Source organism: Pteropus alecto, unplaced genomic scaffold, assembly GCF_000325575.1.
Source record: "Pteropus alecto unplaced genomic scaffold, ASM32557v1 scaffold52, whole genome shotgun sequence".
NCBI classification, from domain to species: Eukaryota; Metazoa; Chordata; class Mammalia; order Chiroptera; family Pteropodidae; genus Pteropus; species Pteropus alecto.
In genome coordinates, this window is record NW_006433941.1 from 3,096,870 (window position 1) to 3,111,315 (window position 14,446).

Sequence of the window (14,446 nt, forward strand, 5' to 3'; positions counted from 1 at the left end):
CAGAACTGTGAAAAATAAATTTCTGTTTAAAAGCCACCCCCATTGTATTCTGTTATAGCTGCCTGAACAGACTAAGACACATTTTTAGACTTTATGTAAATATCATACTCTGCATATTATCCTACAACTTCCTTTTTTTCTTTTATTTGTATTTTTCTATTTATATTGTGTTTAAGATTTATCTGTTTAGGCTGTAGCTCTAATTTTACTGCTTTAGCTGCTATATGATATTCAGCTATAGGATACTAGAATTTAACATTAGGGTGTTCCTAATTTTTCACTGTTAAAGCTGCTAAAAGCAGCTTTTTAAATTTTATTTTAAATTTATTTTATTTTTAAACATTTTCACCTTAACCATTTTTAAGTGTATGTTTCAGTGACATTAAGTGCATTCACATTTTTGTGCAATCATCACCACCATCCATCTTCATAACTTTTTTCATCTTCTAAAACAGAAACTTTGTACCCATTTAACAGTAACTTCCCATTCCCTCCTCCCCCCAGGCCCTGCCAACCACCATTCTACCTTCTGTTCCTATGAATTTGACTATTTTAGGTATCTCATATAAATGGAATTGTCTTTTTGTCACTGGCTTATTTCACTTAACATGTCCTCAAGGTTCATCTATGTTGTAGCATCTATCGAAATTTCTTTCCTTTTAAAAGATGAATAATATTCTATTGTATGTACTTAAAACATTTTGTTTATCCATTCATCTGTCAATAGGCTCTTGAGTTGATTCTATCTTGTGGCTTTTGATGAATAACGGTGCTACGAACATGGGTGTACAAAGATCTGTTAGAGACTCTGCTTTCAAATCTTTTGAATATATACTCAAAAGTGGAATTGCTTGACCACATGTTAATTCTAATTTTAAAATTTTTGAGGAACTGCCATATTGTTTTCTATAGCAGCTACACCATTTTCCCTTCCCACTAGCAATAAAAACATTCATATATATCCTTGTATAAGTGTGTGAGACCGTCTCTAGGAAATGCACCTAGGAATAGAATTGTGGGATGTATCTGAAACTTTACTAAACTTGGCCAAATTGCTTTCCAAAGTGATTTTACTAACTTAAAATCACACCACCAGTGTAGGAGAGCTCCCACAATTCGTATCCTCAGCAGCACTTAGTATTGTAAGACTTTAAAAAATTTGCCAATCTGAGAGGAAGATTTATTTTAGAAAAAAATATTTACAAAGTCCCCTTCAGTTTACTTTATAAGTATGAGCCTATTTGTTTTCAGATAGGCTTTGACTATAGGGAAGGAGACACTTATTGAGGCAAGTCTGATAATTTGGTAGATTTGGCCTTCAGAATTCCATTAGTACGAGGCTCTCAGGAGCCTCTTGGGAAGAGCTGAAAGAGACAGTGAAATATGACTTGTAACTGTTAATGTAGGAGTATAAGGGTAGGAATGAATGTTGGGTTAGCTCCTACAAACAAACTGCCTTTACGTTACATGTGTCAATTATGTCAAATTTATCAATAAATCCTTTTAGGGACCTAAGGCAGTGTGTTAACAGTGAAAAGAGTATGAAATTTAGAATAAAACACAATCATATCAGATTCCCAACTTTGCTTTATACCAGTTCTACGACCAGTATATTTTACTTAACATTTTTAACTTTTAATTTCTCTAAAGGAAAAACGTGAACCAGGTATTATCCTACTTTGTCAAATTGAGTCTTAAGTGTAGGTAAATCACTTGACACTTAGTAGATATTGAGCAAATACCATTTCCTTTCCTTTCTCTGCCTTTTCGGTTAGTTTCCTTTGCTCTTTACAGAGCTGGCCTTTGAAAGACTATTTTCTTTTTCCAATCCCTTTTTAGGGAATTCTCCAACATAGTCAATGGACTAAGATCTGAGGCTTGCTGTATCAATTTCACAACCCATTACAAAATTAGGAATCCAGAACTGACAAGGCAATAGTAGTTATTATTTGTTTGGATAAATTAATTTTGTATCATTCCTTTAGACTTAAAGGAGTTTATTCTTTCTCTGATTACCATTGACTACTTCCTAATTTGTTTTTTAGGGTTATGAACTTACTCTGGATTTAAATGACATTTTAAACATTTTTTTTCTTTCTTTCTTTTTTTTTTTTTTTGCAGACAGATTATTTACTTATTATTATAATCTTGGGCCCTCTTTGTCCTGGGAAGGGGGTGGGCTGGGGGGCCAGCCCAGCATACCCCACTTCTTTGGCTGATCTCTTTCCCAGCTTGGATGGGTCCTGAGGCCATAACATCAGGCTCATGGAGGGTGGAAGTAGGGATGGGAGAGCAGGGGCTGCTGAGGAATCACAATGGGGCAGACAGAAGCAGGGGGCACAGGGACAGAGACCAGGACTCAGGATATCTGTGTTCACAGGGACCTTGCAGGCCTCAGCCTGTTGTCCAGGCTGTGCCTCAGAGCGGGTGACAGGCGTTGCCCACATTGTTGGCTGAAGTGTTGAGGTCATGGCTGTAAGGAGAGGCCCAGTCCTTCAGGAAGACAGTTCCCAGCTGGCTCCACAGGCAGCCTCACCTGTTTTGTGTCACCAGCAGTGAGTACCCACCATCTCCACGAGGTAGCCGCTGAAACAGTTGGATGTTCTGATGTAGGTGGCATGTTTGGTCACCATGTACTTGTGGTTGACACTGTCATATGGGATTTGGGCCTAGGCCTCATCTACAGGGACAACAAAGACTTTCAGGTAGGGCAGCCAGGGAGAGCAGGAAGGCCCTCCCTAGATAGCTCAGAGTGTCCCTAGCAGTTGATCAGCAGGCACCTTGATGGTAGCCCACCTCAGTCCATCATCGATGGCAGGCCAGAACCTGCGCAGGTGGGAGAAGTGGACAAGTAATTCCTAACCACAATGTAGATGAAACTCTGGGCATCATCCACCTCATTGAGCAGGGCCTTCAAGTCTGGGGTATGACCACTTGGACACAGTGGTGGGGGTACACTTGCCAGATAGGCCGGAGCAGGGGTTCTGTTGAGGCAGATCTCCCCTGGTGTCTCTTGATTGTAGTAGGTATCATAGGGCTAGGGCCAGAGCTGCCTGCCTGACCCAGGTACTAGTAGTGTCCGAAGATTTTTTGTCAGGTCTTGAGCTAGGCAGCTGTAGTTGTACATGACCACATCTAGCTCCTTGACCTTGGTCAGGGAGCGCCAATTCATGTTGGCACTGCCAATATAGAAGTAGATCTGGTCCATCACCCAGGACTTGGTGTTCAGGATGCCATGGGTCAGTTTCTGCATGTACACCATGCAGACCTGGGCAGTGCTCTGCAGCAGGACCTGCATGTCCTCCTGGGGCTGAAGTTGCTAATGGCAATGTGGATCTTCATACCTCAGATGCTAGGGTCTATTAGCTCCTGGACAAAGGGCTCCCAAGTGTGGATATTATTGTTGGTGAGGGTTAAGTAGAAAGAAACGATGTCTAGGCTGCTGTGGGCCCCTGTGAGCAGGCCCAGCCAGGCCTGGCTGGTAGAGGGGTCACCTGTGGAGGCATTGGGGAAGTCCAGGCCCTGGGGGATGCTCTCCACCAGCATGGCTTCACAGGGGTCATAGTACGGGACTGGGGGCTGTTAGGACCTAAGGAAATGCAGATTGCTGTATTTTCATAAGAACAGCTGAGTCACCAGAGCACCAAACCCTACAACTGCCAGGATGAGGACCAGCAGGACCCACCCAGCAGGCTTTTTTTCTCTGCAGCCTTTCATGCTTTGGGCTCACTGGCTGGCTCCTCATCAGGCACTTTCAGCTCCTGATACATCAGTTTAGGCTTCATCTTGCCAGGCAGCCAAGGGACACACGGGTGGAAGAGTGGATGTGTCGGAGTTTCCAAACTTTTGAATTTTTGTATCGTGGACATGCATTGCTTTCTATACTGAGCCTGGCCTGATCACTCCTGAAGGCATACTCTGATATTTTAAACTTACCTATTGTGTCTTAATATTTGCTGTCAAGTGAAAGAACAGAATAGCTAGACAAAAGATGTAGATGGTTTTATACGTCAATGTATTTTTGTTGGCTGTGTCATATTTAAACATAGATTAAATTTATTATGAGAGCTAGCTTGAAAGCAGCCCTTTGTACCTATTTTGCTGTCAGAGGGGTTTGGTTAGTACATCTTCTAATACATAATACAATCTCTGATACATAAAGGAATTTCCTTATCTCACATTTGAAATGCAGAAAATATTAAGCCAGTCTTTATATTAATCAGTTCTCGGTGTGTATTTACTGCAACAGACTTACAATCCATTATCATAATTTCCTCTAAGCTACTATTCTTGGGCACTGTATACTCTTGAAGTTTGAATCCTGAGCCAAAAGGAAGACACTAGGTCTGCTGGTTTATTCATTCATTCAGAAAACGTCTATTTGTTGAGAAACTTCTGGGTGTGGGAGGCGTTGGGATTGCTGACTGGGAAAGGACATGGACCCTACTCAACAGAGTCATGGTCTTAGCACCAATAAGTGTGTTGTTGTGAGGACTGACAGTATCTGCCTCAAAAGAGTCGTTGGAGGAGTCAATGAGTTAATTCATATCAAGAGTTAAGAAGAAAGCCTGGCATGTAGGGAGTGCTCAATAAATGTTACTACTATTATCAGTCTTGAAGGGCAAAAAAGACTTAGTAGTTATCATATCAAGAGTTAAGAAGAAAGCCTGGCATGTAGGGAGTGCTCAATAAATGTTACTACTATTATCAGTCTTGAAGGGCAAAAAAGACTTAGTAGTTAAAGTACAAACTGGACTATCTAGGTTGAAATCCTGACTCTTCTATTTACTCATTGTGTAACTGGGGTGAAATACATTTCTAGACCTTAGTTTCTTCATCTATATGGTAGAGATAGTAATAATACCTAGCTCGTAGAGTTGTTTTTTAAAAAATTAGTTGATATTCAATATTGTAGTAGTTTCAGGTATACAGCATAGTGATTAGACATTTATATACCTTATGAAGTAATCCCTTTGATAAGTCTAGGACCCCACTGAAACAATACATAGTTATAGTATTATTGACTATATGTCTCTATGTTGTACTTTACATCCCTGTGACTATTTTCAAACTGCCAATTTGTATTTCTTAATCCCTTCACCTTTTTCATCCAGCTCCCTTCTCCCACTCATATCTGGCAACCATCAGTTTATTTTCTGTGTCTGAATTTGCTTGTTTTATTCATTCCTTTCTTTCTTTTTTTTTAGATTCTACACATAAGTAAAATCATATGGTATTTGTCTTTCTATCTGACTTATTTTACTCAGCATAATACCCTTTAGTTTCATCTATGTAATTACAAATGGTAAGATTTCATTCTTTTTTATGGCCAAGAAATTAATATTCCATTGTTTATATGTACCCCATCTTCTTTATCTAGTTGTCAATCAATGGACACTTGGGTCTTATTTTCTTATCCATTCAGACACCCTGTGTCTTTTGATTGGTGCATTTAATTAATTTACATTTAAAGAGATTATTGATAAGTATGTAGTTATTGTCACTTTATTCATATTTTTCTTCTTTAAGAAGTCCCTTTAACATTTCTTATAATATTGGTTTAGTGATGATGAACTCCTCCAGCTTTTCCTTGTCTGAGAGTAGAGTTTTTGAGGATTAAATGAACCTGCCTCATAAGGTATATAGGTAAAGTGCTTAAAACAGTGCCCAGCTGCATAAAAAAAGAGAAGTACATATAGACTACTGTGGAGGCACAGAGGAAGAAGGAGCAGGCTAGCTGCCTGGAGTAGGGTAGGAGAGGAACCCAAAGGTCTCAATGAAGGTATTATTTAGAAACCCTGTCACAGGAGGAATAGGATTGTCCAGGAGGAGGGAGCAGGTAAAAAATGAAAAGGCATAGTGTATTGAGGAAATGGTGACTAGCTATGCATGTCTGCAATTTAGGGTGGCTGCATGCAGGCCTGTGGTCTGGGAAATAAGGCTGGAGAAGCAGGCAGAGCTCAACTCCCTAGCAACCTCACTAACTCTAGCTGTACTGGTCATCCAAGCTTTTTCCCACTTCTATATCTTTGCACTTGATGCCTATACCTCTTCCCATGGCGATTTATGTCTTATGTTTTAGACAGTGTAAACATTACCTCCTCAGAAAGGCTTTCTTTGACATCCACCCCTGCTCCAGGACTCAATCACAGCACCCTAGTTATTTCTTTCATAACAATTTCATGCTTATCCAGTCCATAATTACAGGCCATGTCTCTCTGGTTTATCACCATACCTTCATACTTAGGCAGGTAGTGTAGAGCCTTGGAGGTAATCAGCACTTAGTAAACATTTGTTGAAAGAATGAATGACTAATGAAGGATTAGTCATTAGTCATTCTAAAGTTCTTTGCTCTGCTAAGAACTTTAGATTCTTCCTATAGGTGTTCTACATGGGCATGACATGATTAGATTTCTATTGTAGAATGATAACTCGGTGACATCATAGCAAATTAATCTAATGAGAAAGCAAATCAGTGGTCACTTGGAGACAGAGGCAAGGAGAGGGAATGAAGTGGGATGGATTATAAAAGGCAGGACAACTTTAAGGGGTGAGGGAAATGTTTATTATCTTGTATTTTGGTGATGGTTTCATGTGTATAAGCATATACTTTAAATATGTGCAAGTTGTGCATCATTTATACCTCAATAAAACTATAAAAAGTTAAATTAGACAAACATTTGGCAAAGCAATCCCTGATATAGCTCAGGTAAATCCTTAATGAACATGAAGTGTCTCGAAGCAAAAGTAAACTGATTTCAACAATAAAAATGTTTTTAAATTTATATTTTATAAAATATGTTTTTAAATTCTATTTTATAAAATATGAAGACATATTTATCAAATTTGAGATTTCTTAAATTATGTTAATGTATCGGACATTAGGACATTATGTCACTCTAATAGATCTGCAATGTTTGAATTTATTTGAACCCAAATGGAAGCTAAAGACAAGATTACTTAATTACTTTGGAATTAAGTGCTGCCCTTTAAATCCAAATAGATTTATTGTTAGAGGGGATATCGGAAAACATTAATAGTAATGAATTTGTGATGACCAAGGATCACCCTAAGTAATGAATGCCTCAAGCAAGACACACATCTTTTTTATATTTTCCTATCTTGTCAGATATATAAAATATACTCCCTTTTGTTTTATGAGAATCCAACCCAGTTTGTCCAAATATGCTATCCTGCGTCGAGAGGGAGAACCTCCCAGATGCAGATTTAATTATCACTTTGGTAAGTATTCCAGAGCTCTTATCTCTAGGGTTAGTATAGCCGATATACATGCATACATATACATATATAATCACTTTATACAATTCTGAAACAGAAAAGAGTGCGTGTGTGTGAGTGTGTATTTTATCTTAAGGACCAGAAAATACTAAAAGTAGGAGGAATCTGAATGTGCAGAACTGCTTACCATAAGATGAAAATAATTGTAATTCTGTTGATTGTTGTGCCAGGACTTATGCATTGTATCCCTTAATTTTCCCAACAAAATAACATCCCAAAGTAAATAATGTAATTATGCCCATTTTATAAATACTTGGAAAAAAACTAGATAAGTGGTCTACAGTCACAGTTAAGAAATGGCAGAGGTGAGATTTCAATTCAGGTTTGCCTGACTTCAAAGCCTAAAGTCTTAATCCCTGTGCTGGTCATCTTTATGGTTACTAGAAATAGGCTGCAAATTTGGCACTAAGCTACCTAAGTGTCAAAAGCAAAAGGAAACATGATTAGACATATATCACACTGTCCCTAAGGTATAGAGAAGTTGATTATTCAAGAGAAGCAGAACTCTTTCTAAGAGAAATATCTTGTATGAGTTCTTCCCAAGAATGTTCTCTGTGATGAATGGATAAAGCCCTCCATTGCATCCCTGCAGTAGAGAGAATCAAGAATTTTACTACAATAAGATGAATAAGTTCTGGTGGTCAATGTAGGGTATGGTGACTGTAGTTAACAAATCTGTCTGTATACTTGAAAGTTGCTAGGAGAGTAGATTTTAAATGTTCTCACCACACACACATAAAAAGGCCACTATGTATTGGATTTCATTAACTAATATCACCATAAAAAATAAATCAATAAATTAAAATAATAAAAATAAAGCGCAAAAAAAGGCTACTATGTGAGATGATGGATATGTTAAATAACCTTATTGTGTTAATCATTTATACACACACACATATGTAAAGTCATTTTGTACACCTTTAACTTACATAGTGTAATTTGTCAATTATATCTCAAAGCTGCAAAAAAAATGAATTCTACTATGGCTATTTCCTATGGTGGCCCTTGATATAGACTGTGCCCAGTTGTTCTATGAGAATCCAGCCCAGTTTGTCCCAAATCTCAGATGATGTGGCTTGGAATAAGAGTAAAAATCTCTAGACTAGATGGGCCACATGCTCATCAATGGTCAATCCACCATTAATACTATGTTTCAAAAAAGTCTTTGTTAAGCGTGGAACAGCAATGAGTTGCTCCAGGAATAAAGCCAAATGCCATAGTTATTTAAGATTGTCCTCAATTGTACCCCACACAAATATCTCACTTAACCAGTGATCTGTGTCCCAAGCACAGAGCAGAGTTGAACAACTTGGGACCTGTCCCAAAGTAGCTCATCATCCAATTAAATAGGAAACATGTAAGTAAATAACTTCAATACCATATGAGAAACACTTTAATATAGAAGTTTATAAAAACAACGGTGGCATAAAAGTCATGCTTAGCCCCAGCTGGTAGGGATGGGGGAAGTTTTACCTGGGCAGACCTGTGAGCTGGGTTCACCAAGGATGCCAAAGTAAGGTTCAAATCTCTTATCTTAGAGTCACAGTTCCATGCAGGCTAATATCCATACAAGTAGCAATGGCTTCGAGGTCTTGCTGATTTTTAGGAGGTGTCCCCCAACTCACCATTGTTGGATTCTGTAGCTATGTAGAAGATAATTTTTCTGATGTCTTTTCTGCATGCAGGCCTCCTAGCCCCAAGCCAAGCAATGCAATCTAGAGTGAGCACGTTTCACTGCTGGAGAATCTAGGAATTCAAATTACGTCACTCACCACCTGTCATCCCCTTACTTCCTGTTACACCCAGAATAAAATTCAGATTCCTTACCATGGCCTACAAGCCCAGCATGGTCAACATATGCCTCCCTTTCAACTTCAATCCCCTCCACTTTCCCTTTAGCCACTTTCATCTTGCCATGACAATCTTCCATCCATCTTGTTGGAGAAGGTCATCAAGAAGATGTGACCTCTGGTTGACCCTTGAGCTAAACCAGAGCAATCAGAGACTCCTTACCCCTCTCCTATCCTTGGAATGTTTGTTCCTTCCGCTGTTCCTCTACTAAGAGCCATTTCAAGGATGCAGCCTTGAGAGAGTAAGGTGTTATTGAGACTATCTGGACTGAATACGTGACTGAACCCAGTTAAGGCCTCTATAAACTTTTAAGATTCTGGCAGACAGGTGCAGAGGTCTACATGTCTTGCATCCATCCAAGGCAAGCCACATGTGTAAGTCCTCATGCTTACTAAAACTGCCACCTACCAATGGTCTACCTCTTTTTTGATCTTACCCTGCCCTCTGTGTACAGGGACCAATTTTGAATTTTACCCAAGGAACCCCCAAAGTTTTGAACCAATACATCTTCCAGACATGCCAAGCTCATGCTCGTCTCAGGACTTGTGCTATTCCCCTGCTTGACTGTTCTTCCCTTTTTCTCATCATTCCAGTTTCATCTCAGGAGTCCCTTCCTCAGAGAGGCCTTTGACTATCCTGTCAAGTAGTGCATTATCCTTTTCTTGCCTTCAGAGCTCTTATCAATACCTGATATTATTCAATTTATTCACATTTTTACCTCCTGTACATTACCTCTGACATTCTGTCCCAGAAGGTCAGAGACTCGGTTTTATTCGTGGCTGCCCAGAGCAATGCCTGGCACAGAACAGGTGCTCAGTGAGCATCTACTGGCTGTCTGACATAACTCCGAGACCAAGGAACTGGAAGTGTTATTTCAGCAAAGGGTCAATCTCAGGGTTCCAGCAGAGGGCGCTGTGGCAAGGAGAATGTGGGGGTCTCTTGACTATGCATGGAGGAGACCTCCAACATACACCAGAGAACATCATCCCAAGCCAGTGACGCTGTTGGTGCTGAGGGTCAGTCCCTTACTTCAAGGAGAAACATTTGGCTCTGGCTCCATCAGCCGCAGCTCTTATCTGGCTCATTGGGAGTCCTTGCCCAGCATGCTACCCATCCACTATCACCCAACCCCATACATCACAGAACAAAAGGAAAAGTGTCCAAATAAGATGGATATTTGAGGGCATGATAGTGAACAGAAGGACTTAAAGTACTCTGTCCAGAGTACTGATTGCATAAAAGGCCTTGGTGTTTGAATGGATTAATATCGGGTAGAGAAGCAGAGTCTGACAGAAAGCTCTGGCAATGTAAAAGGGCTGAATTACCAAGGGGGAAGAGTGCAGGTTCAGGCCCCAGAATGGTTCCAGAGAAACTCCAGGCATAAGAAACAAGAAGGTGTTTCCAGAGGAAAAAGAAACTCTGACCTGTTTCGAGTTTTTTGTGTTTTTTTTTTTTAATAACAAAACCAAACATTCATTACTAGATATCTGTTGAGATGAGGGCTGAAAACAAACAGTTATGGCCACTAAACCATACCTATCAGCTCCTAAACAGACTGGAATAAGAATAAGAAAAAATATATTAATCTTCCCAAATGGAGAAACATACCATGTTTCCAAATAGAAGTACTCAGTACTGTTAAGATGGCAGTTCTCCCCAAAGTGATCTATAGATTGGATGTAATCACTATTAAAATCCCAACAGGCTTTTTTTTTTTTTTTTAAATAAGCTATTCTTTGAAACCAAATGAACAAAATTGGACTACTGATCTGATTTCAAACTTCTATAAATACACAATAATCAAACAATGTGGTGCTAGGATAAGGATAGACATGTAGATCAACATAATAAAATAAATAGTCCAGAAATAGAACTCATTTATTAACTACTGATTTTCACCAAAGGTACCAGAGAAATTCAATGGAGGAAGGATAGTCTTAAATGAATGGTGGTTGAGCAATTGGATATCCATATGCAAAATAAAATAAATAATAAACTTAGACCTTTGCCTCACACCATATACAAAAATTAACTGAAGATAGATCATAAACTAAATATAATGCAAACTATAAATCTTGTAAAAGAAAACATAAAAGAACATTTTTGTGCCCTTGGATTAGGCAGAGACTTCTTAATTATGACACCATAAATGTAATCCATAAAATAAAATATTGATAAATTGAAATTAATTAAAATCAATCTGCTCAAACCCTCATAAAGAAATATAAGGAGTGACATTGGCAAATAGGACTCTAAAATCATTAGATGCTTAAATGTCATTCTCCCTGGGAAATCTTTAAAGATTGTAGGTAGTTTGGATGGAGTTTTTATTATAATGGATAAGCACTAACCAAATATTTCTAAGACTTTAGACAGTTGTGGCTACACGTACCAACTCAGAGATCTTGCCTGGGATTTTTCAAAAGCCTCTCGATCATTTGTCTGGTCTTGCTTCTTTCATTCAACATATTTGTTAAGGTGCCTACTATGTTCCAGGCACAGAGCAAGGCCCTGAAGACATAACAGTAAACAAGACAGAGTTCCTGGTTCATGGAGCTTGCTTTCTAGTAGGGAGGCAGACAAAAACAAAAACAAACTTTAACATGTTAGGTAGTGATGAGTGTTCTGGAGAAAACTAAAGCAAAGCTTAGAGAGCTATGTTACAGCTATTTTAGATAGAATGATTGCCTCTCTGAAAAAGTGATTGAGCAAGGACCTACTTAAAGTGAGGGAGCCTGTCACGCAAATATGGCATAGGGTGTGGGGCAGATTCCAGTAAAAACACAGGTACCAGAGAAATTAACTAGGAGAAAGCTTGGGAGCTCAAGGAATGTGAAGGATGATGTGACTGGCACACACAGAGGGATAGGGAATAGTGAGAGATGAACTGGGGCTGGAGAGAAGTACAGTTCATGTGTGGATTGGCTTATAGGTGATGATAAAGAATTTGGATTCTATTCTAATTTTGATGGAAAGCCCCCTCAGGGCCATGAACAGTACCTAGCACAGACATACGGTTTATTCCAAATCGATCTATAGATTTAATACATCTGCAATCAAAAATTTAACAGGATTTTATGGGGAACTTGAAAAGCAAATCTAAAATTTATATGGAAGTGCAAAGGGCCAAGAACAGTCAAGACACTTCTGAAAAAAAAAACAACAAGATATCAAGCTTTTATTACATTATAAAATTGTAGTAATTAAGACAATGTGGTTAGCCTGGGATTAATGAAACATAATAAGAGCTCAGAGAAAGAGCCATGTGTGCATAAAAACCTAATATACAAAGAATGGAGAAAGGAGAGTCTATGGTTCTGGGACAATTGGAAAAATGAAAATAGATTTCTACTGTACACCACACCCAAAACTAAATTCTGGGTGGATTTAGGACTGAAGTGTGAAAAGCAAAACTTTGTATTTTTTAGAAGGAAAGAAAAGCAAATATTTTTATGACTAAGGTAAAGAGGTTCGATAAATCTTTCATAAATTCAACTACATTAAAATTAGGGACTTCTGTTCATCAACCTATCCAAAAAAGACAGTGAAAAGACTAGCCATAAACTTGGAGAATATACTTGCAGTACATAATTCACAAGGATCAGTATCTAGAATTGGGTGTTCAATAGAGCATTCTGCAATGATATATTCTAGATTTGCACTATCCAATAGACACTAGCAACACATAGCTATTGAGCACTTGAAATATAACTAGGGAGACTGAGTAATTGAATTGTAAATTGTATTTAATTTTAATAGTCACATGTGACTAGTGGTTATATTGGAAAGCACAGATCTAGAATATATAAAGAACATAAAAGAGGAAATAAGGAGAGAATAAACCAGATTAGTAATCAGGAATATACAAATTAAAACCATGATGAGATACCGTTTCACAGCCTCCAGATACACAAGATTTAAAAAGTCAGACAATATCAATTGAACAATTGATGTAGAGCAATAGGAGCTCTGCTAATAAGAGGATAAATTGTTACAACCCCTTTGGAAAACGAAATTGCACACATGCATATCCTAGATCCAGCAATCTCTTTTCTATTATAGAAGAAAAATTGTCCTAAATCTGGCATGTGAGTGATGTAGTTCACATCCTTTTCTAGGAAGCTAGTAGCATTGCTAATGAAATATTTAAGCAATTTTATGATAGATTGTAATCATGTTAAGATCTCTTCTGAGATTAGATACTCATCTACTAAGTTGACTGTCAGCTATTAGTCAAGAGTCTAAAGATCTTTAGACTTTTTTGGTATACAATCTAAGAATGAGGTTGTGATTTATGATAAGAAATTTGTCTTTGTCCCCATTCCTGTCACAGAGCACCTAAAACCCTTGGAATTTTCTAAGTGATCAGAGTGATAAAGATGTCTTGTTATTCATAACAAGCCCTTTTTAACCATAAGCCAGAGCTTATGTTAATAAGGTGACCTATGGAAAGCCCCTAAGTTTGTGGACTGATTGCCATGGGAACCAACCATATGATTAGAAGTTTGGAAGTTTCAGCTCTTCTCCCCAACTTCTGGGGAAGGGAGAGGTTGAATTAATACTCAACGATCAATACTTTCATCAATCATGTCTATGTAACGAGGCCTCCATAAAAATCCCTAAAGTATGGAGTTCAGAGAGCTTCTAGCTGGTGAATATGTGGCGCTGGGAGAGTGGCTAGGAGAGTGGCACGTCCAGAGAGGACATGGAAGTTCTGCATCCCTTCCCGCATACCTTGCCCTATGTGCCTCTTCCATCTGGCTGTCCCTGACTTATATCCTTTGTAATAAGCCTGTAATCTAATAAGTACACTGTTTTTTCTGAGTTCTGTGAATTGATTCAACAAACTAATCATACCCCAGGAGCAGTCGTGAGAACTTTTGATTTATAGCCAAGTCAGTCAGAAGCATTGGTCTTGGACTTGTGATTGGCATCTGAAGGTTAGGGGGATAGTCTTGTGGAACTGTGTGATTTGCTGTTAATTCCAGGTAGATGGTATCAGAATTGAGTTAAGTTATAGGACACTCAGCCAGTGTCAAAGAATTCTCTGGCGTGGGAAAACCCCACAAACATCTGGTGTTACAAATAAAGAGTAGAGGAGAAACATGGAAGAGTTTTTTCCTTGAAATTACCTTGTCAGTTTTACCCCTTTAGTGTTTCTATCAAGAGAGCAATCTTTGGCCTGGTTTGTCACAGGCCTTTGTTCTTACAAGACTATAATAAAACTTTGGCATGTATTCATAGCTAATTGTCTGAAAAGATTTACGTTTATATCATAGAGAATTCCTTGCACATG

The 14,446-nt window shown here is 38.5% G+C and overlaps 1 pseudogene; it reads right to left on the bottom strand.

Annotated features, from left to right (window-relative positions):
• Window positions 1-2,418: 2,418 nt before the first annotated feature.
• On the bottom strand, window positions 2,419-3,785 carry LOC102889133 (annotated as a pseudogene).
• Between the last annotated feature and the right edge of the window lie 10,661 nt (window positions 3,786-14,446).